The sequence below is a fragment of the Manis pentadactyla genome, chromosome 17, assembly GCF_030020395.1.
Source record: "Manis pentadactyla isolate mManPen7 chromosome 17, mManPen7.hap1, whole genome shotgun sequence".
NCBI lineage: Eukaryota > Metazoa > Chordata > Mammalia > Pholidota > Manidae > Manis > Manis pentadactyla.
The window spans coordinates 34726345-34751771 of NC_080035.1; the positions used below are offsets into that span (position 1 = coordinate 34726345).

The 25427-nt window shown below is 38.4% G+C and overlaps 1 long non-coding RNA gene across 1 annotated transcript in view; it reads left to right on the forward strand.

Moving 5' to 3' along the window:
- The window catches only part of LOC130681389 (uncharacterized), a 140226-nt gene that overhangs the window by 67579 nt on the left and 47220 nt on the right, over positions 1-25427 (forward strand). Inside the window, exon 4 of the long non-coding RNA XR_008994513.1 lies at positions 782-857. This is a non-coding gene — a long non-coding RNA (uncharacterized LOC130681389). The remainder of the gene's footprint in view (positions 1-781; positions 858-25427) is intronic.

Here is a 25427-nt window from a genome sequence, read left to right on the forward strand (position 1 = left end):
GAAGCAACCTAAGTGTCCATCAGTAGATGAATGGATAAAGAAGATGTGATACATACACACAATGGAATATTATTCAGCCATAAGAAGAAAACAAATCCTACCATTTGCAACAACATGGATGGAGCTAGAGGGTATTACGCTCAGTGAAATAAGCCAGGCGGAGAAAGACAAGTATCAAATGATTTCACTCATCTGTGGAGTATAAAACAAAGAAAAAACTGAAGGAGCAAAACAGCAACAGACTCACAGAATCCAAGAATGGACTAACAGTTCCCAAAGGGAAAGGGACTGTGGAGGATGGGTGGGAAGGGAGGGATAAAGTGGAGGGAGAAAGGGGGTATTACAATTAGCATGTATAATATGTGGGGGGCACGGGGAGGGCTGTGCAACACAGAGAAGACAAGTAGTGATTCTATAGCATCTTACGCAGATGGACAGTGACTGTAATGGGGTATGTGGGGAGACTTGGTGATGGGGGAGTCTAGTAAACATAATGTTCCTCATGTAATTGTAGATTAATGATACCAAAAAAAAAAAAAAGAATATGGACAGAAAAGCTTAAGTTAGAATAACCAAGATAGGACACTGTCTTGGTAGAAATTTTATTCTTCCTGCTCTCCCACTCCCAGGGTGAAAAGGAATAGATAAGAGGGAGACTCTGCCTCTGAAAAAGAGAATGGTCTTATTGTGTGTGTATTTGTATGTATACATGCAGTCAATAAGGTTTTGACTGTCTACAGGTCAGCTGTCCATGGTCACTTTCTCGTTTGCTTTTGCTCAGATTAATGCCCGTGCCACACTGACTGGCAGCGTTATCCGTTTCTCACGTGAAGTGAGGAGCAGGGAGGAGTCATGTGGTAAGTCAATGGGATGGGGAAGCTGGCTGGTCCTCCCTTTTGCAGAAATGGAGCTTCGTTATTTTCTTTGAAGCATTTTGAATACCGAGAACTCGAACATATGTACAGTTAAATACAAACCCAGAAACACTTTTTAAGGAGAAATATCCAGAATTGTTCCAATACCTTCATTTTCAACCATTATACTTTCATTCTCCTTTATTGACACAGATGCTCCAGAATGGGCTATACTTGGTTTGTGCATGCGTTCAAACACCAAATCAACAATCCATTCAAAATGTAACTCTTCCATTTTAAATGGGCTTAACTAGAAAAGAATATATATTAAATATAAAAAGCGCTGTAGTTTGTAATTTAGTTAAATCATTGTACCTTTTTATAGAATTCCCAACTGTTACATGACCTCAGTGCTCTCTGGATCCCTTCAGCCACTCCAAAAGGGCCTTAATTCTGTAACACACCTCAACAGCTGTATGAACCCTCTTGGTCTAAAGTATAAGAGAACACGATTCCAAAAAAAATAGGAGGGTAGGAGAAGAGAGAAAGGCCAAAGTCTAAAATGCATTAACTGGTTCAGAAAATTGCCAGCACAAATGAGTTAATATCTTCTTCCAACAGTGAGAGTGGTTTTTCTCTATTTATATTCCTGTATCCTTGTGTGTACAATGTAAGCTTTGTTATGCTGTGTCTGGCGGTGTTTTGCATCCTTTTGCAACAGGCTGTAATTGTAGCAAGTACGTAATGTACCTGGGGGTGAAAAGTTGCTGGAGTCTCCTTTCGGGCAGGATTCTAGCTGGCACAGCCATGATATTTCTCCCTCCCCATCCTCTTCGGTTTAATGACAGTCTTATGTTTTATTTGTTTCCTCTGATCCGACATGTTTATGTGAGGGCAGTTCTAGAACACATAAAAGTCAGTTGCAGGGTGGTAATTATTGACCATGGTTTTACATAGCACCTCATGTGGTAAGAAGATAAATGTATAATCACCCAGTAATATGAAAAACTGAGACTGAAGGACCAAAGGACTTTGTCATTTTACTCCACCCTCTGTGAGTCAGTGAAATGGATTGAATTATAAACCAGAAACCAGCACTTCAGTTTGATGAAACTCCTGCTGAAGTGGAAAGTGTCACTACATGTTGGCAGTTTATAAAATGTGATGAGCTGCCCTAATCCATTGGAACTGACATGTCCATAATAATAGCAACATTCTTTGTAAATTAAATAGCTCTTGATTTTTTTTAAAAACCTGTCAGGATTTGCTTATGCAGTGATGCACATGTGATCATAGGCCATTTCCATTGTGTCAAATATGCAGAAAAATATAACCCATTTGGGAATATCTAAAATAGTGCCAGCACCTGGGTATCTAAGGAAACAGACAGAACCTGATCTAAAACTCTGGAGTGATTTTCCACATCTGAAAGAACTCAGTCTGATGGTGATACATATCACAGGTCTTTGTGCATCAGACCCCCAAGTCAATCATTCAGGGAATTCCCATTGAATGCCCATGCTATTCCAGGCCTCGTGGGAATGTGGAGCATGGAGAGCGAGGGGTCTTTCCTAGTCATTTCCCCTTCTCTGCTCCTCATTTAACCCTCTCTAATCAGCAACAAGATACTCTGAGTTCCTTCTTTACCCTCATGTGAGGTGGCCCCTGCTTCCAAGGAGATGACCTTCTCTGGGCCTTGTGCCTTCAATGAGGCTATCCCTGCGAAGGACACAGGAAAAGGTGTGGGTTATGTTGGTGGCTTAGCTGAAAACTGATGTATTTCTAGCATGGTGCTGCATTAACTTTTCTTTTCTTCTTGTAACCATCATGGACCTTAAGAGAAATTTCCTAGGATTAAATTACAGCATATTAACAATTCTTTTGCAAGGTTATTTAATGGCCTGATGATTGGAACAGATAGAGATTGTAACACAAAGTCACCCAAGACAGGCTTAAAATAATTTGATAATGTAGAGAGATTTTATGACATGTCTTACAGATAAACCATGGCCAGAGTCACCTTAAAGTAAGGCTGTATCTTTGATATATCTGTTATAACCTTGGTAATGATGTGTCTGAAGCAGACAGGATATGGCAAACTGGGAAGCCAGGGGTGTAATCAGGAGTCTTATTATCAGCAGATCTTACTTAATGGAATGTTACCAAGGTACTTCTGAAAATTGCAAATATGGAGCTTGAAAAACCTGATGGTTGCTGTTTTGTCCATAATATTTGAAGTGAAAACAGCAAATGCACAGTGAAAAATCAGTTATTGCATGTAGCTCTGCCCTGAATAAGGGTATCCAACAGAGAAGATAGTCGGGTGGGGGTAAAATCCAGGTTGAACCATGCTCCCTGGGCCATTCACCCTGAGATCAGCTACACATGCCCAGAGAGGCTGCCTTTTTCATATTTGCACAAAGGCGCTATATGGGGTGGCTCTGGCACTGGCACACTTGTCTCCCCAAAGCAGATTTTTGAAAGCTGTGTCAGGCCCATGGAAAAGGAGACAGGCCTGACAGCTAAGATGCAGGAAAGGCTGTCTGACTGCTAGTGGCAGGGATTGATTCCAGCAAGGGTCAATGTTCTTTCTCCAAGCAAGCTGGGCACACTTCAGTGATTCCAAGTTACAGGCAAATCTGGGGGTTGAAGAGTGTTGTTGCTCCACCCACCTCCTTTTCCTGGAGAATTGTTAAGAACCAAGATTTCTCCAGAGCTAGAATAATTACTGAATAGAGTCAGCCCTGATGAGAAATTGCAGAGTAAATTTCCCCTGAAGGCTAGTCTCCTGCATCCTGCCACCTGAATTAGGGTTGTAGTTTAAAAGTCTGGCCCAAAAGGACTGCAAAAACATAGAGCTGAGATGTAGAGCTACTCTCTCACAGTGCGAACACTTTAGCTCATAAGAAATCCAGGTTCCAGTGTTATCACACAACACTTCCATGAAATTAAGTTGGATCTCATTGACTTTGTGGAATGTTCCATGTCTTAATGCAGTCCTCTTTTGTATGTGTGTAATTTGAGAGTGTGACAGCTCAAGAATTACCACATTGCTCCCCTGTACATTTCCTAGCTCAGACACACACACACACCAACCACTGTCAGTACCAGTAAGATTAAATGAGAGAAGCTATCAGGAAATAGAGAAAGAGGCATACAATAGGGACTTTTTTTTTTTTTTTGAAGAGAATGAGACCAGGCAAATAGACTTTAAAATTCTGTTTCTATGACTGCACTACATTTATAAGCTGAAGGCATCAGTAGTTGACATTGCTCATAGAATACCAAGGGAAAATTCTGAAAAGGAAGTATCTATTCTCTTATTACCCAAATGTAAATTATATGTGCTCTTGAAGCATGCCCTTTATTTAATTTTAATGCATTTTAAATTTTAATATGGATTGCTCTACATGAATCACCCTCTTTGTTTTCAGCACCATTAGCACACAAAAACTGAGGAACGGTTTCTATTTTCTGGCAATTCAAAGTATTTTATGAAGTGTAGCACATAATATTGCATCTTCCATACAGGAAGGACTCAATATTTGTTGAAACAATTTCAGTGTGATATGTTAGCTATGACTAATGTGAGTAGGTAATGACTTCCTATATTTCCAGCTTAAAAGGATTCTTCTATTGTCATTCACATTTTTAAAAATCTTTGGTTTTCAATAAAACAAGATATAGTTTTACTAGAAATGTTGGCTTCTCTCTCAAAGACTTACACAATTGAAGAGATTCAAAGTTAATTGTTCTGAGCCAAATTATTTTCTCATCCTGTAAAGACATTCTGTAAGTCTGAATTCTTTTCCATTTGAATAAATCCAGTGATTGAAGAACCTACATTTGATGTATGGGTTATTTAAGTTAGTGGGCTAGAAAGAGGAGGAGACAAACATATTTAAAAAATGGACAGTAAGACAAAAAAGATTGGTTCATGTTTTGATGTCTTTCTGACTTTGTAAAGGAGAAAAGACAAGTATACTAATAACTGTGATGCAAATTAGGATACAAAAAATGTCAGGAAATAGCCCCTAACATTGGGACAGAAGTTTGGAAGGCAAGGCCAGAGTAGGATGGAAGACACCGTGGAGAAGGTCAAGAAGATGGCATGAACAAAGTCAGAGAAGTAGGGTGGCTTAGAGCCATCGGGAGAACACAGAGCAGCCTCATTTGATCAGAGGAGAAGACACATAAAAGGGAACAGTTGGAAAAGCAGGCTGCAGGGCAGGTTGGAACCGGGTTGGACAAGGCCTTGGATCCTGTATATAGGCCAGGACAACCTGCTGAGTGCTGTGTAACCAGATGTGTGGTGGGAGGAAGGGCCGCTGATTTGCAGTGTTTGCCAAGTCCATCCCCAGGTGAGGCCACTGTATGCCGAATGGGGAAGAGGTGCTAACATTCAGCTTTTGTGAGCTGGAATGAGACCTATGGGTAGGTGTCAGTTGGAGATGTGAGAGGGGAGGCCATTGCAGAAGGAGAGTAGAAATAGAAAAAGAAAGGGAACAAACAAAAAGGCCAAGACACAGTGAAGCAACGTGGAGGCAGAGCAGGGAGAGGAGATAAACGTAAGGAAACGGGAGCTCTGAGATGAGCAAGTAGAAGCCAAAGGAGGAGAATGAATACCACGACTAAGAATTACTGCTGAGTACGGCAATTAAAAGAAATTTGGGCATTTTAAGAGAACAGCTTTAGGAAACTGGTAGTGATAGAAGTCAGAAAATGAGGGATGAAGAATCGAGTCAGTGATCTATGGATTTATATTTATAGGGTCAAAGTCATAGGGTTTCGCTATCTAAAGGAAAAACAGTAGAGAATTAAAATAAACATATAAATTAATTCAAAAAGCAAAGTTAAAAATTCTCCAATAAAGATTTTGGCGAACTCTGCGCCACTCAGCTGGTCTGAGATGCTTCAGTGACTTTCACCTCCATTTCTTGAACTTGCCCATTCCAGAGAGCCTCCTCAAGGCTTATCCGTGAGCAGTTAGACATGCTACCTGAGGCAATTTTTGTGTGTGTGTTTAATCCCACATAGGAAAGGATTTTCAAGATGATTAAATCCAGAGAGTCCATGTAACTCTTTCAAGCTCCTTTGGCGCTGCCCACATTTACCTGCCCACTTCTCCCATTACCCTCCTAAGCCTCTAACCACCGTCCGTCTTTCTAAATGGTCAGAGCACAGGAACCCCAGTCTGCAACAAGAGCTCTCCCAGTGCTCTGGGCCACTGAGCTGTCATAGGCATCAGGCTCTTGGCCCCTTTACCCAGAGTGCCCATGAGGTTTATTTCATAAACCAAGACACTGGAGAGTGAAAGAGTACGTAATAGTGATTACACTGGCACTCTACACTGGCAACCACCTTTACCCCCTGAGAAGAATTGCCAGATAAAATGCAGAACACCTAGTTTGAATTTTACAGACAATGGATAGTTTTTTAGCTTAAGTAGGTCCTCTGCCAATTACCCGAGCAACACACTATCTATACACAAAGCAGCAAAACTGTTCTGACCCCAAATTGGCTGCAAAATTTCTAAGACCTGGTGCAAAATGAAAATGGAGAGGAGGGGGTCTCCTTACTCAAAAATTATGACACACTTTAAAAAGATGACAGCAGGGAATTAAATTAAGTATGAGGCCCTTCTCAGTGTGGGCCATGAGTAACTGCATAGATCATATGCCCATGAAGCTGGCCCTGTTCTTATCATTTGGTATGGTGTGTTTTGCTGCAATGAAATCTGAAAATATTTCCTCTTACATGTAAAAAATAAACAGGTTCAAACTGGCATGCTTTGAACTTGGCATTTTGGTAAAATATGCTGGGTGAAAATTGCATCTGGAATGGGCCTTGATTATAAAGTGCATGAGAGTAGAGAGTGATATCTGACATGCTCACCTAGTTCTTTGTATGGTGCCTGACACATACTTACTATGTAATCATTTAGCAATACACTGAATGAATGTCTTATAGGCACACATATGGGGTGTATTTACCTTGAGGTGGCATTACAATTAAGTAAAGGACATATTTCAAGAACAATTATAATTTCCATTTGAGTAATAATAGATCAAATGGCAAAAATGCACCATAATATGTGAATTGTATGCATTCATTATGCAGTGTGCATGTATGCATATTATGTAGTTTTATGTGTTCCTGGCTTCTTCAGTTGATGACTATATGATCCCATTTGCAGTGAATGCTCACATCTCAATGCTCTGAGCTCACCTACTGATGATAGATATTTCCACAGGTTCCCTCCCTAAATATCTCTGGGAAGTCTGAGGTGTGCTGTGTGTGAGACAAGTGTCCCCCCTGCCTCCTTGGTGTTAGACAAGTCTCTTGACCTCAGAGCCCCAGGAGGGGGACACTTAGAGGCCACTGTTGGGTTTTTAATTGACCTAATTTCAATACTGTTGTGTGTCAGGAAATAGGGAGGCCCAAAGAGAGGGAGAGAGACGGGGGAACAGCCAGTGGGTGGAGCAGTCAGAGCACACACAGCAGTTACTGATTAAATTTACTGTCCTATATCGGCACAGTTCACGGTGTCCCAAACAATTACAGAGGTGACATCAAAGACCACTGATCACAGATCACCACAGCAAATATAATAATAATGGAAAGCTTGAAATATTGGGAGAATTACCAAAAAATGATATAGAGACACAAAATGAGCATATATTGTTGGAAAAATTGCATTGAGAGACTTGATGCAGGGTTACCACAAATCTTCGATTTAGAAAAAAACAGCATTTGCAAAGTGCAATCAACTGAAGCATAATAAAATGAGGTGTGACAGTGGTTATGAAGCCTGACTGCCTAGTACACACGAAGGACATGGAGGTGATGGTGGTGTCTGTTTTCTGAGGTGGCAGTGACAGGGAGAGGAGTGCTCAGCTGGCATTTCAGGAGGATGAGCAAATGTCGCTGTTAAATATTTAACTTTGGGAAACTTCTTTTTTGTACCATGCTAATTTGCTCCTAATTTGTATCACATAATTTTTCCTTGATTTTTTACTAAGTAACTTTTTGTTTTTTAAACCTTTTCACAAAATAATCATCTCAGGTGAAACCAAGTAGGCAGTGATCTCTTATTTCCTAATCCAGTCAAATCAGGGATTTACTCAGGAATCAACATCAGTGCAGGCATTCTGTCTTCTGAAATATGATTTATAAACTCTTCAAAAGCTATAAGCCTACTATAATGGATTGTTTCTCATTTATACAACTTCTTTAAAAGTTTGTTTTTAACATTTCCTGGTGAATCATCACTGACTCAAGATGGCATGAAAATAACCCTTTTATGAAATAAACACACAATATTGTTAATTCTATATTGCATATTTTTAGTTTCCTTGGGTCTATATATTAATAAATCTATATAGATAATTTACTATAAATACAGTTTTCCTTTTTTAAAATATGGACTAAATGAAATGAGTGTAGTAATAAGTTATTAAATGCTGATCAACAATGTCAATGTTAAACAGTGATTTTCATGGTACACTAAGGTTTTCTGGTGAGAGAATGCTATGTAAGAAGTGACACAGATATCACAGAAAAGGGACATAGTGGATCTCTGGCAACTTGCTGCACTGATGGACAGTGACTGCATTGGGGTATGGGTGGGGACCTGATAATATGGGTAAATGTAGTAACCACATTGTTTTTCATCTGAGTCCTTCATAAGAATATATATCAATCATACCTTAATAAAAAATTTTAAAAAAAGAAGTAACACAGAGCATAACTACTAATTTCCAAACTAGATACACCTGAGCAATAGTGCATAAGGCCAACATAACTGATTACTTGTCAAGACTGCATCATGAATTTAAAATGCACCCTGAATTGGACACCACACATTTGTCTTAGTGGAATGCTTCTTTTTCATTTTACCAAAAAAAAAAAAAGATTTTGGCATTCTCAAAGTTTGAGGTCACAGGATATGGTGAAAATAACGTTGGTTTGAGAGTTGGTAGCCTGAGCAATAATCTCTAGCAACTACTAACTGTGTGAACTTGGGCACATTACTCATTTCCATGAATCTCAGTTTATGAATTTGTAAACTCAAAGGTCTTAAGGACTGAAAGAGCTAATGCAGGACTCGTGGCTCTAGGAATGAAACGTGCTGATGACTGAGTAACCAACTTCTCTTCAAATTTGTTTCAAAAAGTTTATTTCCTGTAAATGTTACCCCACCCTTCTTCACGGCTGTCAGTTGTCCTGGCCTCTTGTTATTCCTTCCCAGATAAGCCCATAAACTGTGGGGCCAGCTCAGGAATACAAATAGAGGCCCATATACCATATGTCTAAATATTTACAAGCTATAAATCCAGCTAACATGCTGCTAAATTAAATATATGCTGTCTTCCAACTTGATGAATTTACAGTCACAGTGGCCTGGAAGACTAGTTTGAGTTTAGAATTCCCAGACTCTTTGGCTGATGTGATGAAGTGAGCAGAGCGGGCCCCAGCCTTTGGCCATTGGTCTGTCAGCTTTTTCCTCCCACCCCCAGGTCCCAGCAACTTTATGAGGATTCTTATGCATGCCTGTATGGATACCTCAGCTCCCCCCTCCAAGCTCCTTCCACACTCCCCATGAACACTTCTGGACCACAAGTTGGGCTCACTGCCATTTACACCAGAGGGCGGATACTCCTACCTCAGGAGAATAGACCATATCAAGGACCACCTAGGTCCTGAGTGCAGATTTAGGGCCATGAGGGCAGCAAATTCTAGGATCCCAGATACCCAGAGCATGGTCTAGCTGTGGGGATAGGGGTAGGACAAACACCCTGTGGACATACCTGGCTGTTTTTGTGGGCTTTGCTTTCCGTGGGAAAGGCAAAAGTTATGAGAGAGCCAAGGCAGGGTCCTCAGAAGCAGAGCCCGGGGCTGACGCAGTCTTCTCCAGATCTAAAGGCAATACTTTCCAGTCTTTATGGAAAAAGACTTTGATGCTGTATTTTCCAAAATGAGTTATTAGGTATTACCAGCCTTTAATATGGTAATGTATATTATGAATCTCCAGGAACACGTGTGTGTGTGTGTGTGTGTGTGTGTGTGTGTTGAACACCTCTGTAGGACAGGGTTTAGAAAAACCTGTTCTAATCCTAATGTCATGTAGTGTTTATTCCACTCCCTCCAACTGCCTCTTAAATGTAGTGGATTCTACCTTCACCTCCTTTTAGTTTCTTGTTCGTATTTTTGCTGCATGATTTTAACCATATCTGTGGCTTTAATCACTGACTATATTCTAATAATTCCAAACACTGCGCCTCTCACCTCTCTCCTGAACTCCATACTTACTACTGAACAGCTCTCCCTGGATACACAAATTCCACGTGTTGACACCTCAACTCATCATCTCCCTCCAGTTCTGCGTGTCCCAACCTGCTCCTTTAGTGAGTTCCTTTTCTCAGTAAGACCTTCATCTTCTAACACTGTTCCAGTTGCCCTGGCCAGAATTCCAGAGTCATCTTTGATTCTTTTCTTGACCTCACCTCCTCCTCAATTTATCTTCAAATTTTGTTGATTGTCTCCTTGATATATCTCCATTCTCTCAGATCTGCTCTTTCACAAGGCTCTTATCATTTCTTGCCCTGGATTTCTGCGGTTTCCCAGGTCCCCAATCCTTTTGCATTGCGATGAGAGTATTCCTTTATAAATGCTAAGCAGTTACAAAGGACAAGAAGCCTTTTACATGTTGGTATGGAAAAAAATCTCTGAGATATAGTACTAAATTTTTTAAAAAGGCACAGAACCAGACATAGATGTTAAACTTTATGTAAGAAAGGAGAAAAATAAAATACATATTTATATTTATTTAAAATTTTCAGCAATTTAGAAAAGTGGCCCTCTGTTGGATAGGGGCATTTGAGATGGATGTTTTGGGGTGGGGATGGATTATGAGATAATTCATTGCAGATATTTTGATGGTTTTGATTTATGAAACTGTAAATGCACTAAATAGAAAAATTAAAATTAAAAAATTATTCAAAAATGTAAAAATGTTACAAACTATTTTATGTATTGCTGTGTAATTTTACATGTTATAGTACATAATACATAAAAATGAGAAAAATTAAAGGGAAAGCTAAAAAATGATATAACTAATGATGCCATTGCTCTGCTTAAAATATTTCTTGGGTCTACTGTTATACCTTCAGTACTAAGAAAAGACCATTTAGAATGGCATGGAAATCTCTTCAGGATATGGACTTTGTCTATTTCGTAGCCATATGGTAATACTATGGCCATATGGAATACTGTGATCATTCACATCGTGTATCACAGTGTCTCATGTCCACAAGTTTCCATTATTTGAAGTCCTACCCCATCCGACTTGGTCTGCCTGTCATCCCAACTCAGCCTTCAGGACTTAGCTTGGATATCACCTCTTTCCCTTAAACTGAATTAAGTTATCTCTACTGCTTTATCACTCTGTACCTTTCTTCCTTACTGTACTCACCTCTCTGTGCGGTATTTGCTCATATGATTCTTGCTGTAGGCTGTGCATACCTTAAAGATGAAGATTATCTTGTAGTCATCTCTGTATCTGAAGCATAGAATGTAGGGCCTGGTTTAGGTCTTGTTCAATCTATCTACACATGGAAAATGAAGGAAAGGCTAAAGGAGTGAGTGAGTGACTGAATGGGGGAAGAGTATTTGCAGTGCATTCATCTCTCCTGCAGGACCCTGCTGTGGACCCAGATGGAGCACATGAGATGATGTGGTTTGCATCCAACTGTTCAGTGCTCTTCACTTATGTAGTCTGGCTTTTGGTACAGCTTCCACATCTGATTCACGTTGTTGCCAATTCCTCATCCCCAGATCAGAATTATCCTCTGCAAATTAGCTCCACGTGTTTTTGGCCGTGACCTGAATAGTTCATATTTTCATTTCAGTTCAGCTTTCTGAGAAAGGGTCAATTTCCCTAATTATCTTTCCAAATTTTCCCTGAAGTAATTGTCGTTGAGGGAGTTTACAAAATTCCCATCTCCACATTAGGGGCTTTAGCCATGGAATAAGAAGATAGAATAAAGGAAAAAAATAATGTGGGCTTTTTTCTTTATACATAATGCTTATGTTTAATGATCAAACACAGTATTTCATTCTCTGTATAAAACTGCCAAAGAGGAGGGCAGTTTGATGTTCTGGGAATTGAGATTTAAATTATTCCATAGGTCACAAAACAAATATCCTCCTAAAATAAGCAATTTCTTTTATAAGTTTTGAGAGTGCATTTGAATTTCTTTTGGATGAATTTCCATGAAAAGACATCATCTCTCCAAATAAGGCCAAAAAAAAATGAATTTTGATTAGCAGAATTTAAAGTAAAAGAGATCAATACCTAACCATTTCCACCATGTTCTAAGAACCTGGATTCGCAGCTGGTGGCAAGTTGGTCTGGAGCCCTGAGCAGTGGGGCCCCCTCATCTGCTTCCCAGCCAGGCGGCCCCCAGGGCTCAGGAGAGGTGGCTGCTGCTCGTGGGTGTGGTGCAAAGGGCCCAAGGGACCGAACCCCAGGCCATGGGCCGCCTTTTCCAACCGTCTTGTTTTATTGGGTAAAATTTCCTACTTTGATGTTATTCCACTTATTTGAGCTCTGGGCCTAACAATACCACAAGTTCATAAAGATTTTAATATTAAAAGGGATTCTATTCATGGACTACAATGAGGAAATCATTCTCTCGGACCAAACTCTGGAACACAGCTGCTTGCTTTCTGCATTTCAGTCAAAGTCTCATGCTCTGCTTACCACTGCTCTGTTGAGACATGAAGATATTAGGCCATATTTTCAGAAATGTTTACAACTGAGTTAGAGAATATGCACTCTGAAAGGTGTGTTAGTATAGGATTTCCAACCTGTGACTGAAGTAACCAAAAACTCAATAACTTGTCCAAAGCCACTAAATGAATCTTTATCAGTGTTAAACCTTAGAGTTTTGGACTGAGATTTGTGTGCTCATTAATGGGGTATATAAGCTCAAACAGATTTTTCTTTCTCTCTCTTCACACACACACACACACACACACACACACACAATTATGTTGTACACAATAAGGACACACTTATTACAAGCTGAACTAAAAATGCTAACTTTATGTTTTTAAATGTCAAAGTGCCCAGGAATGTAAAATTCACAGTTAGAGCATTTAAGACTATTTTTCTAAAGATTAAAGGGTAATTTTAATGTTGATGTCAGTATCCATAAAAGATATCAGATACACTGATACAATAACCAATTTCCTCCATTTATCAATAGAATGGCTATTCAGGTCCTGCTACTACATATTTTTCTGGTAAAATCAAGGGTACTTGAGACATTTTGGGACCCTCTGTGTAGGAGATTGTGTTTTAGTAAAGGTGCATCTTTTGAGGAGATGTGGACTAAGAAATTAATGTACTTTGAGTAGAATTTTTAACTAGATCCTCCCTGGGCACAGAAGCTGAGATGACTGTTAAAACAGTAGCTTTATATGACAAGCCTATTTGTTCAGCTTTTACACTTTGCCAACTTCATCCCTCTGATTTCAAATCCTTGGGCTGGCACTGGGGTACACCTGTCTGTGTGATTTGGCTGGATGTATTTGTTCTGTGTTTCAGTAAAGTTGGTCTATTAATCGTGGATTTCAATCAGCCATTTATTAATAATTCTTCCAGTGGCTCATTATAAACCTCATCTGTAATACTACTTTAGGCCATTTCTTGAGTGGAACGGACCCGTGAGACAACATTCATTAGGTACTCTCTGGCAACATCTGACCAGCTTGGGCTCCCAGTCCTTGGGTGTGATATTGCTGCTACAGGCCAAGATAACATGGATTGGAAGAGGTATAAATCTGACAGCCAGAAGTCAAGAGAAGGGAAATGAACATACATAATAGGTTTGTTTTGAGTGAAGACAGGAATAGTCATAATGAGCCCCAAAAAGGACATTTACTTAGAAGCAGATTTGAAACCTGACATGTGAGGAGAGTTCTAGAGTTAAATATAACTCCACTGCATTATCCAAATGTCGATTTATGAGTCAGTTTTGAGAGTTAAATGAAAAGCTTTTCATAAAACAGTTATTAGAATATAGAATCATTAGTGTTCTCTATGCATTCCACTGAATTATTTAGTTTGCATGCTGTGGTCCAGCAGCATTCTTAGACATAAATACAGAACAAGCATCTGTCTAAGCACATTTAAAAGGCATTATTGATGCTTTAGCCTAGAAATTTGCTAGTTTTGTTAATATCCCAAACCTTTCTTTTCAAACTTACAATTATGGGGCGAGCTTGCACTGAAGCTAAAAATGCATCTCTGAGGGGTAAGATATTAAAAAGACATGGCACTGCTTCCCATGATGTGAAAAGCTTCAATTCAGGGCTGAAGACAAGAAGCAATGGGGGCATTTTGGGGTAACAAAAAAATCAAGCCGTGAAGAAATCTAAGGTAGCCTTCTCCTAGTGACTGCCACCATTAACTTTGGTCAACCCAGATCTCAAGCATTCTCCTAGAGTAAGAAGGGCTGCCAATGCTCTTTATAAATGGGCATCTTGCAGAGAGGAGAGCTCACTTGGAATTATGAACACCAACCAGCTTTTTGGTGGGCAGCCAAAAGCCTTCTTGTTGGAAATGCCCATGTCTTTCCCAAACCATTTGGCTCACCTCCTGACATAATTGCATCTGAAAGAGAAATATTTAAATGGGCTGGAGTGAGGGTAATGGAAGGATTTCAATTACCAAGTGCATACTGGATTACTTTAAGTGGCACAAATCGGTCGTAAGGCAGACTCACGGATCAGGCCCAGCACAGCTTTCCAATGTAATATGCACCTACCCTCTCTGAAGGTAATGCCGTGTGCTCTTAGGTAATGTAAAACAAAGCTTAGGAGTCAAGATGTCATTTGAGCGGAAATCTATCGGGAAATACAAATCATAATTTCAAATGTGGAATAAGGCCAAAACGATTGAGCATGCTGAAATAATGGTCAAGGGGCTTTAGGTAAGTTTGAAATGATATAAATGATTTTAAAAATTCATGTAAATACATACTGAGGAATATTTGGAGGCACCAATAAAAAGCAGTTCCAAAGTTTTAGAGCAAAACTTAGTATCTTGAATATCCAGCCAATAAAAGAAATCAGTAACTTTGCATTTAAACACTTAAGCAAAATAGGCTAGACCTTAGCGATAAATGTAGATCCATGTTTTACTTCATGCCACTGGCTGTGTATGAGCAAAGCCTGCTGAGTGAGTGCTGAGGGATGTGCTTGGACCCGTTTCCGTTCACAGAGGTAACTGAGCTGTGTAGATGGAGCAGTGCAGTTCTCTTTGACGGGACTTACTGTTTTCTGTTCTTTGCCTTTCTTGCCTCCTCGCTTTCTTCTCACACAGATCCTGTCCTGTGAAACCTCCTCCTCCCTGTCTAAAGCTCTACCTCTGTCCCAAGGTTGGTTTCCTCTAGGAAAGCATCACATGTGTTTTGCCTACCTGCCAAGGCCCATGTGACTGCAATGGCATCTTTCAAACTCTTCCTCATTTCCTCTTTCAAGTCAACTCAGGTTCTACCTACTAAGCTTCTTTGCTGCTTGGTCAAGTCAGTCGTGCAACCATATGCATTTCATATGCGATGTTCTGAAAAGGGGGTATTGAGACAAGCCTCAAAATAGCCTATACCTGGAAAATAACCATAACTAAAATAATATGATTAATAGGCAAAAAATAATATGATTAGTAAGATTAATAAGTAAAAGAGGCCAGAAAGGGAATCTAATGAATTTTGAAGTATTACATAGCTAACATTTACTAATCACTTGCTGTGTGCTGCATGCTGAACTGACTCATTTCATTGTCACAGTGAAGCTGGTGAGCATGTTATTAGAAGATAAAGAAGCTGAAAGTTAGGGTAACTTTTCTGAGGTCAGCTAGAGCTGGAGCTAACATTAAATTCAGGCCATTGGGCTCCAAAGCCTTATCTTAACCTTTACACTCTACTGCCTCTGAAAAATGAAGTTTAATGAAGCAGTTGGGAAAGTAATCATTAACTAATAAGTATTTGGGATATAATTAGCCTTATGATATTTTATACCATAAGCCCAAGTGAACCAGGGAAAGTGTTACATACTTTTTAAGCCATGGAAAACCACTAGAAATGACAGTGTAACATTTATCTCAATTCTGTAGGAATGGTAATTTTCTAATTATTGAAAATACAAAATACTGAGACAAAGTCACACATTTGTCTACAATTTATTACATATTATAGTATTGACTTTAAAATTCATTCCAATTAAAAGCAATAGGATAAAACTTTAAAAGCCAACAGAACAAGAAAATATTGGAGATAAATTTGATTAACAGAATTCATACCTCCAGTGTATAAAGAACTTCAATATTTATAAAAATATCAAGATCTCAAAGAGCTAAACTGGCAAAGATGATTTGCACAAGAGGAAATACAATTAACAGTGAATAAATTTGTACTGATCAGCCACACACAGTGTTAAAATTAGTTATGGAAACTAATCACAATATAAAGAAGATATAAGAAAATAAAATATGCTGCAGACCTGTTAGAATGATAAAGAGATTTGAAACCATTTCGAATGAGGAATGGGGGCAGAAAGGCTACCAGGGAAAGACAAGTTGGGGGCTTTTGGACAAAAGCAGGAGACGATGCTGAGCATGACTGTTGGGCCACCACATTTGTCTCACAGGGACTGCAGACTGAGCTTAGAGGAAGGCTCAGAAAGCAGGTTGTAGCTTATGGCAGTGGTTATCAAATTTTAACATGCATCACAATCAACTTTGAGCTTGTTAACGCATAGCTGGGCTCCACTCCTGAGCTTCCTGTTCATTAGTTTTGGAGTGGGGCCCAACGCCAGCATTTCTCAGCAGTTCTCAGGTAATGTGGGTGCCACTGGTCTGGGCCCCACTCTGTGAGATCACCAGCTTATGGAAGTCACCTGCAGACATACAGCTGAAGATAAGAAGTCCAGTGAGACCAACAATGGATAAAAGGAGGGATGGAGGGAGAGAAGGAGGCAGGGAGAGGAGACAAAGAGCAAAGCAGTATTTGAGAAGGTTGCAATGAAAATGGAGATTTTCTTCTCACCAGAAAATATCTATCTCAGGCAGTGGAGTGGGGCTAGAGAGGGTTACAGGACAGAGCAGACTGTTAACACTCAATTTATGCCTCACCTTCCCTGCCAGCTAATGATTTTGAATGACTAATAATGTACTACAGCCCAATGCCCTATGGTCCCCTGCACCCCTGCCTTCACCTCTTAACTAGCTCACATTCCTTAACTCTCCAAATTCTGTCTCCTATCTTCACCTTGCTACTGAAATTCTCTTTTTAAAAAGTCACTGAATCTATAGATCTCCATCCTACAGCTTTGATATGTTGGCAGTGTTTCATAGCTCTCTGTCTTCACTTCTCCCTTGGTTTACATGACACTAACTTCTTTTTCCAAATATTGAGTGCCTGTCTTGCATCTCTAGTTTTCTCCTGCTTGCAATATCTTGTATTTTAGAGTGAATCTTCTAGAATAAATTCTTCAAAGATTTTCCAAAATTCCTTTCTTGTATCAGAGGAGATATATGTGTTTTGCCCAATTTGGTATATGAAGATAGTAACACTCAGTATTTGTAATTTAGTAGATATGTATTGGGTATCTAATGGTATGTCATGCACTGAAGACACTGCAGTAGGCAAGCTTGGTAAAGCCTTTGTACTTACATTCTAGTGGTGAAGATATAGGCAATAAACTGATTTACACATAATATATGAGAAAAATTATATTCTAAAAAACAAGATAAATTGATAAAATAGTGTGCCAAAGGGGCAATACTTTGGGTAAGGAAAGTCAGGAAGGTTTCTCTAAAGATGTGATATTGAGCTGAACTCTGAATAATAAAAAGAAGCAAGCCATGTGAAGAGTTGAGGACAAAGCCTTTAAACTACAGACAGGAGGTCAGTGTGGTGGGAGTGTAGTAAATAAAAGGGGGTGGGTAAATGATGGGGCAGAAAGATATAAGGAATCAGATCACACGGAGCCTTGAAGGCCATAGTGATGTATTTGGATTTTATTTTGAATGTGATAAAAATTAACTGGAGACTTTTAAGCAGAATTTTAAATTGGAGAATTCAAACATTAATTTGGTTAAAAATGTTAAGGATGAATGGTTGACCACATGTTTTTTTCTCCTTTTATTTTAAGGACTTTGCTGAAATAATAATAAAGGAATAAAAAAGGCATAAGAACAATGATAAAAGAAGAGGAGACAGCAGGAGCTAAAGCATTACCACATATTTTTGGAAAATGGAAACAGATGGACAGAGGAATGATAAATGACTTAGATAGAAGCAGGTATTTATAATGTAAAGTGTGTGTGAGGAGAACACCAAAGAGGAGTGCGTCAATTCTTACTTCTAGGACTTGAAGTCATGAGGTAGCACAGAGGGTGGAATAAGGCAAAGGTCTGGAAATAAAGGGATTGGATGAAAGTTAATATATGAAACTGTTAGTCTCCAGGATGCCCATGCCTAGTCATGCATGAAGATGATGTCCTCTGTAGCAAGCAAAGAGTGTGCATTCTATGAATCTGAACTTGAGGGGCAAAGAAATCAGTGGCACATAGCAGAGTGAAGGACAGGTATGTGTGGTGTGGGGATGAATATAAATTAATTTAAAGTTCGCAAATTGAGTAAAGTGTAATTTCCATTCCTTTTTACTTGCTTATGGCATGAATGTTGGTCTATATGCCAACAGGCAAGAAACTGTAGGAAACTTTTCTCAAAAGGACCTGAAAATTCCCACAGAACATACATTCACATACTTCCCTGATTATCTGGCCTATAGTGAAGTCCACCACTTGATCAGTCCTGATCATGGACTATATATATGGTTTCTAAGCACTATTAAATATAAACCATATCTAGTTTCTATAATAATAAATTATATTTATTATTAATAATAATAGTAATAATCAGACACTTGAGAAAAACCTCCAATTTACTTCTCCAGTAGAAAGAGAGCTAAAGACAAACATGAAAGAAAATCCTGGAAGAAACAGGTAAATCAAAGAACACCATAATTATTATCTTTTAATCTTTACTGTCATTAAGAAGATAAAATATTGCATATCTAATACAAGAAAGGAAACAAGAAAGGAACAAATAAAAGATTAGATGAAATGGAAAACACAAGAAAATAGTTGGGAAATAAAGTTGAAGAAATCTTCCAAAAAGTAGACCAAAAAAAATGATGGAAAAAAAGAAGAGAAAAAACAAGACTTGGAAGATCAGGGTGTATATCATTTAACTCAGAGTATTTGAGAGATCCAAGAATTAGATAGGAGAAGACATTAAGAAATAATACAAAAACACTTCCTCCAATAAGAGGATATGAATCTTTAGATTGGAAGTTTACAGAATTCCCAGGAGAATGAATAAGAGACCTACTTCAAGACCTTATTATGATATAGAAGAGCACCATGGAAATGAGGCTTCTAGAAGCTTCTAGAGAGAAAAAAAACAGGTCACAAAGGAACAATGTTTAACATACCATTAAACTATTCTAAAGTAATGATGCCACTGACAAAAGGCAATGGAAGACTGCTTACAGAGTACCAAAGAAAATTATTTTCACCTAGAATTTTATACCCATTCAAATGATTAAGTTTGAAGATAAAATAAAAACTATTGTCTGACATTTGAATTATCCAAGCTCTCAAATAAAAATTACATCCACAAGTAAAACACAAAACACATGAAAAGGGACTACCTAGCTCTAGAATTAATAAACACTTAAACAACAAAATAATGAAAACCCTGATAAATTGAATAAGAAAATAGTAGTATTCCTATTCTGAGATAAACAAGGGAAGAGAAGTGGGCAATGGTGGTATAGGAGAGGTAAGTTTTCATCAACCATAAAAGGAAGCCAATAGATAATAAATCCATAAATCAAGAAATAGCAATCATATTATTTAGAAATATGGATGCAAACTCAAAGGAAACAAGGAAATTAGGAATAAGGGGAGAGATCAGGAATTGCTATTTTTCACTGAAGTTTTTAAACTATCATATATTTAAAAATTATGTGTATATTTTACTTTGACCAAAAATAAATGAAATTTAAGACAAAACTTCCTTGTGACAGGATGGAGTCTAGATTGTAGAGAGGCAAGAATGGAAATTGGTGGCTATTTCCATGGTGCAGGTAAGAGATGACAGTGGCTTGGAACAAAGTGGTAGTGTAGAGAGAAGTGGACAGATTCAGAGCGTGTGATGGAGCTATCTTACTTTACTGAGGTATTGGCTGTGTGGCATGAGGAAAAGAGAATCATGAAGAATGTTATCTAAGATAGTAGACGGTGGTACTACTTGTTGAAGTAAATAAGCCTAAAGAAAAACTCTGTTGGCCAAAGCATCAATCAAGATTTTTGTTTTGCACATATTAAGTTTGACATTTCCATCCAGGAGGAGTATCAGGGCAGCAGTTAGATGTTGTGGTGGATTGAATTGTGTCCCCCCAAAAGATGTTGAAGTCCTAAGTGCCAGCACTTGTGAATATAACCTTATTTGGAAACAGCGTCTTTACAGAGGATCAAGTAAAGATGAGGTTATTAGGGCCCACCCTAATTCAGTATGAATGTGTCCTTATTAAAAGGAGAAATTTGGACATAGAATCAAAAACACAGAGGGGAGATGATACGAAGACACAGGAAGAATGCTATCTACAAGCCAAATAATGCCTAAAGCTGTGAGAAGATAGGAAAGAGTAATGGAACATATTCTTCCTCACAGCCCTCAGAAGGCATCAACCCTGCTGACACTGTAACTTTGGACTTCTCACCTCCAGAACTGTGAGACAATAAATTTCTATTTTTTAAGCCATCCAGTTTGTGGTACTTTGTTACAGAAGCTCCATGAAACTAATACAGATAAATATGCATCTGGAGATTTGGAATAAAAAATGGTGGACCCTAAGAATGCAGGAGCCCAGTTTGAAAAAGACAAATGCATGATATTGTAAATATCGCAGCACTATTTACAATAGCCAAGAAATGGAAGCAACCTAAGTGTCCATCAGTAGATGAATGGATAAAGAAGATGTGGTACATATACACAATGGAATATTATTCAGCCATAAGAAGAAAACAAATCTACCACTTGCAACAACATGGATGGAGCTAGATGGTATTATGCTCAGTGAACTAAGCCAGGCAGAGAAAGACAAATACCAAATGATTTCACTCATGTGGAGTATAAGAACAAAGAAAAATTGAAGGAACAAAACAGCAGCAGAATCACAAAACCCAGGAATGGACTAACAGTTCCCAAAGGGAAAGGGACTGGGGAGGATGGGTGGGAAGGGAGGGATAAGGGGGGAAAGGAGCATTATGATTAGCACACATAATGGTTGGGGGGAGCACAGGGAAGGCAGTATAGCACAGAGAAGACAAATAGTGATTCTATAGCATCTTACTATGCTGATGGACAGTGACTGTAATGGGGTATGTGGTGGGGACTTGATAATGGGGGAAATCTAGTAACCACAATGTTGCTCATGTAATTGTATATTAATGATACCAAAGAAAAAAAAGAAATGATGGAGATACACATTTTGTGATCATTTGCATATAAGTGACATTCAGAGCCATACGTTTGGAGGAAATCACTTCAGTAGAATAAGGCTCAGGAAGCAGGATGCCTGAGTGCTGTCATATTTAGAGATTGAGCAGAAGGGGAGAAGTCTCCAAAGGAGAATGAGAGAATAAGTGGCCAGGAAGGCAGGAGGAAACCAAGAGAGAGAGGTGTCATGGAAACCAAGGAAATGAAGCTTTTTTTTTTTTCTTAAGAGGGAGTGGACATAGGCTCAGACAACGAATAAAATGAAAAAGATGTATCTCTGATTTTGGAAACGAGACTCAGTATTGACTAGAGAATACCACTTTCTTCTGTTTGAAGAGGGCTGAGGGTAGACTTGTCTTTTTGAATCAGGAATCTTGTTTTCTTTGGGTAAATTCCTAGGAGTGAAATTACAGGGTAAAATTTTGTTTCTATTCTTAGTTTTTTGAGGAACCTCCATACTGCTTTCCACAATGGTTGAACTAGTTTACACTCCCACCAACAGTGTAGAAGCATTTCCCTTTCTCTGCATCCTCACCAGCATTTGTTGTTCCTTTGGATGTTGGCCATCCTAACTGGTGTGAGGTGATACCTCATTGTGGTTTTTATTTGCATTTCCCTGATAATTAGCAATGTGGAGCATCTTTTCCTGTGCCTGTTGGCCATCTGAATTTCTTCTTTGGAAAAGTGTCTGTTCAGATCTCCACCCATTTTTTAATTGGGTTATTTGCTTTTTGGGTGTTGAGGCATGTGAATTCTTTATATATTTTGGATGTTAACCCCTTATCAGATATGTCCAATATATTGTCCCATACTGTCGGATGCCTTTTTGTTCTGCTGATGGTGTCCTTTGCTGTACAGAAGCTTTTTAGCTTGATGTAGTCCCATTTGTTCATTTTGCTTTTGTTTCCCTTGCCTTCCCTTGCCTGAGGAGATGTTCAGTAAGAAGTTGCTCATGTTTATATTCAAGAGATTTTTGCCTATGTTTTCTTCTAAGAGTTTTATGGTTTCATGACTTACATTCAGGTCTGATCAATTTCAAGTTTACTTTTGTGTATGGAGTTAGACAATAATCCAGTATCATACTCTTACATGTAGCTATCCAGTTTTGCCAACACCAGTTGTTCAGGAGGCTGTCATTTCCCATTGTATATCCATGGCTCCATTATTGTGTATTAATTGGCCATATATGTGTGGGTTTATATCAAGGCTCTCTGTTCTGTTCCATTGATCTATGGGTCTGTTCTTGTACCAGTACTAACTTGTCTTGATTACTATGGCTTTGTAGTAGAGCTTGAAATGAGGGAGTGTAATCCCCCCAGCGTTGTTCTTCTTTCTCAGGAATGCTTTGGCTATTTGGGTCTTTTTGTGGTTCCATATGAATTTTAGAACTATTTGTTCCAGTTCGTTGCAGATTGCTGTTGGTATTTCGATACATATTGCATTGAATCTGTAGATTACTTTAGGCAGGATGACATTTTGACAATATTAATTCTTCCTATCCATGAGCATGGGATGTATTTCCATTTATTGATGTCCTCTTTAATTTCTCTCATAAGTGTTTTGTAGTTTTCAGGGTATAGGTCTTTCACCTCCTTGGTTAGGTTTATTCCTAGGGATTTTATTCTTTTTGATGCAATTGTGAATGGAGTTGCTTTCCTGATTTCTTTTCTGCTAGTTCATCATTAGTGTATAGGGATACCACAGATTTATGTGTACTAATTTGGTATTCTACAACTTTGCTGAATTCAGTTATTAGTTCTAGTAGTTTTGGGTGGATTCTTTAGGGTTTTTTTATGTACAATATCATGTCATCTGCAAAGAGTGACAGTTTAACTTCTTCCAACCAATCTGGATGCCTTTTATTTCTTTGTGTTGTCTGATTGCCATTGGTAGGATCTCCAGTACTTTGTTGAATAAAAGTGGTGAGAGTGGGCATCCTTGTCTTGTTCCCAATCTTAGAGGAAAAGTGTTCAGCTTTTTGCTGTTAAGTATGATGTTGGCTGTGGGTTTGTCATATATGGCCTTTATTATGTGAGGTACTTGCTCTCCATATCCATTTTGTTGAGAGTTTTTATCAAGAATGCATGTTGAATTTTTTCAAATGTTTTTTCAGCATCTGTTGAGATGATCATATGGTTTTTGTCCTTTTTGTTGGTGTGGTGTTTGATATCGATGGTTTCTTAATATTGTACCATCCTTGCAACCCTGGAATAAATCCCTCTTGATCATGATGGATGATCTCTTTGATGAATTTTTTAATTCAGTTTGCTAAAATTTTCTTGAGTATTTTTGTATCTATGTTCATCAGGGATATTGGTCTGTATTTTTTTTTTTTTTTTTTTTTTTTTTTTGTGTGTGTGTGTGTGTGTGTGTGTGTGTGTGGTGTCTTTGCCTGGTTTTGGTATTAGATGCTGGCCTCATAGAATGAGTTTGGAAGTATTCTCTCCTCTTCTATTTTTTGGAAAACTTTAAAGAGGATGGGCATTAGGTCTTCTTTAAATGTTTGATAAAATTCAGCAGTGAAGCCATCTGTTCCAGGAATTTGTTCTTCAGTAGTTTTTTGATTACCAGTTCAATTGCATTGCCCATAATTGGTCTGTTCAGATTTTCTATGTCTTCCCTTGTTTGTCTTGGAAGGTTATATTTTTCTAGAAAGTTGTCCATTTCTTCTAGGTTATACAATTTGTTAGCATATAATTTTTCATAGTATTCTCTAATAATTCTTTGTATTTCTGTGGTGTCTGTAGTGATTTTTTCCTTTCTCATTTCTGACTCTGTTTATGTGTATACACTTCTTTTCTTGATAAGTCTGGCTAAGTGTTTATCTGTTTTGTTTATTTTCTCAAAGAACCAGTTCTTGGTTTCACTGATTCTTTCTATTGTTTTATTCTTCTCAATTTTATTTATTTCTGCTCTGATCTTTATAATGTCCCTCATTCTACTGACTTTGGGCTTTGTTCTTCTTTGTCTAGTTTCTGTAATTGTGAGTTTAGACTGTTCATATGGGATTGTTCTTCTTTCCTGAGGTAAGCCTGTATTGCAATATACTTCCCTCTTAGCACGGCCTTTGCTGCATCCCACAGATATTGCAGTGTTGAGTTATTGTTGTCACTTGTCTCCATATATTGCTTGATCTCTGTTTTTATTTGGTCCTTATCCATTGATTATTTAGGAGCATGTTGCTAAGCCTCCATGTGTTTGTGGGCTTTTTTGTTTTCTTTGCATAATTTATTTCTAGTTTCATACCTTTGTGGTCTGAGAGACTTGTCGGTATAATTTCAATCCTTTTGAATTTACTGAGGCTCTTTTTATGGCCTAGTATATGATCTATTCTAGAAAATATTCCATGTGCACTTGAGAAGAATGTGTATCCTGCTGCTTTTGAGTAGAGTGTTCTGTAGATGTCTGTTAGGTCCATCTGTTCCAATGAATTGTTTATTACCTCTGTATCCTTACTTATTTTCTGTCTGGTTGATCTGTCCTGTGGAGTGAGTAGAGTGTTGAAGTCTCCTAAAAGGAATGCATTGTATTCTATTTCCCCCTTTAATTCTGATATTATTTGTTTCATGTATTTAGGTACTCCTATATTGGGGAAATTTTCAACAGTTATTTTCTCAAAGAGTATTTCTATCTCTTTTTATTTCTCTTCTTCTTCTGGTACCCCTATAATGAAAATATTGTTCTGTTTGGATTGGTCACACAGTTCTCTTATTATTCTTTCATTCCTAGAGGTCCTTTTTTCTCTCTGTGCCTCAGCTTCTTTGTTTTCCTGTTCTCTAATTTCTGTTTCATTTACCGTCTCCTCTACCTATCTAATCTACTTTTAAATCCCTCCACTTTTTGCTTCATTTAAGATATTGTATTTTTCAAAGTTTCTCTCTCTTTCTTGAAGTCCTCCCTGAGATCTTGAATATTTTTCTGTAGCTCCGTGAGC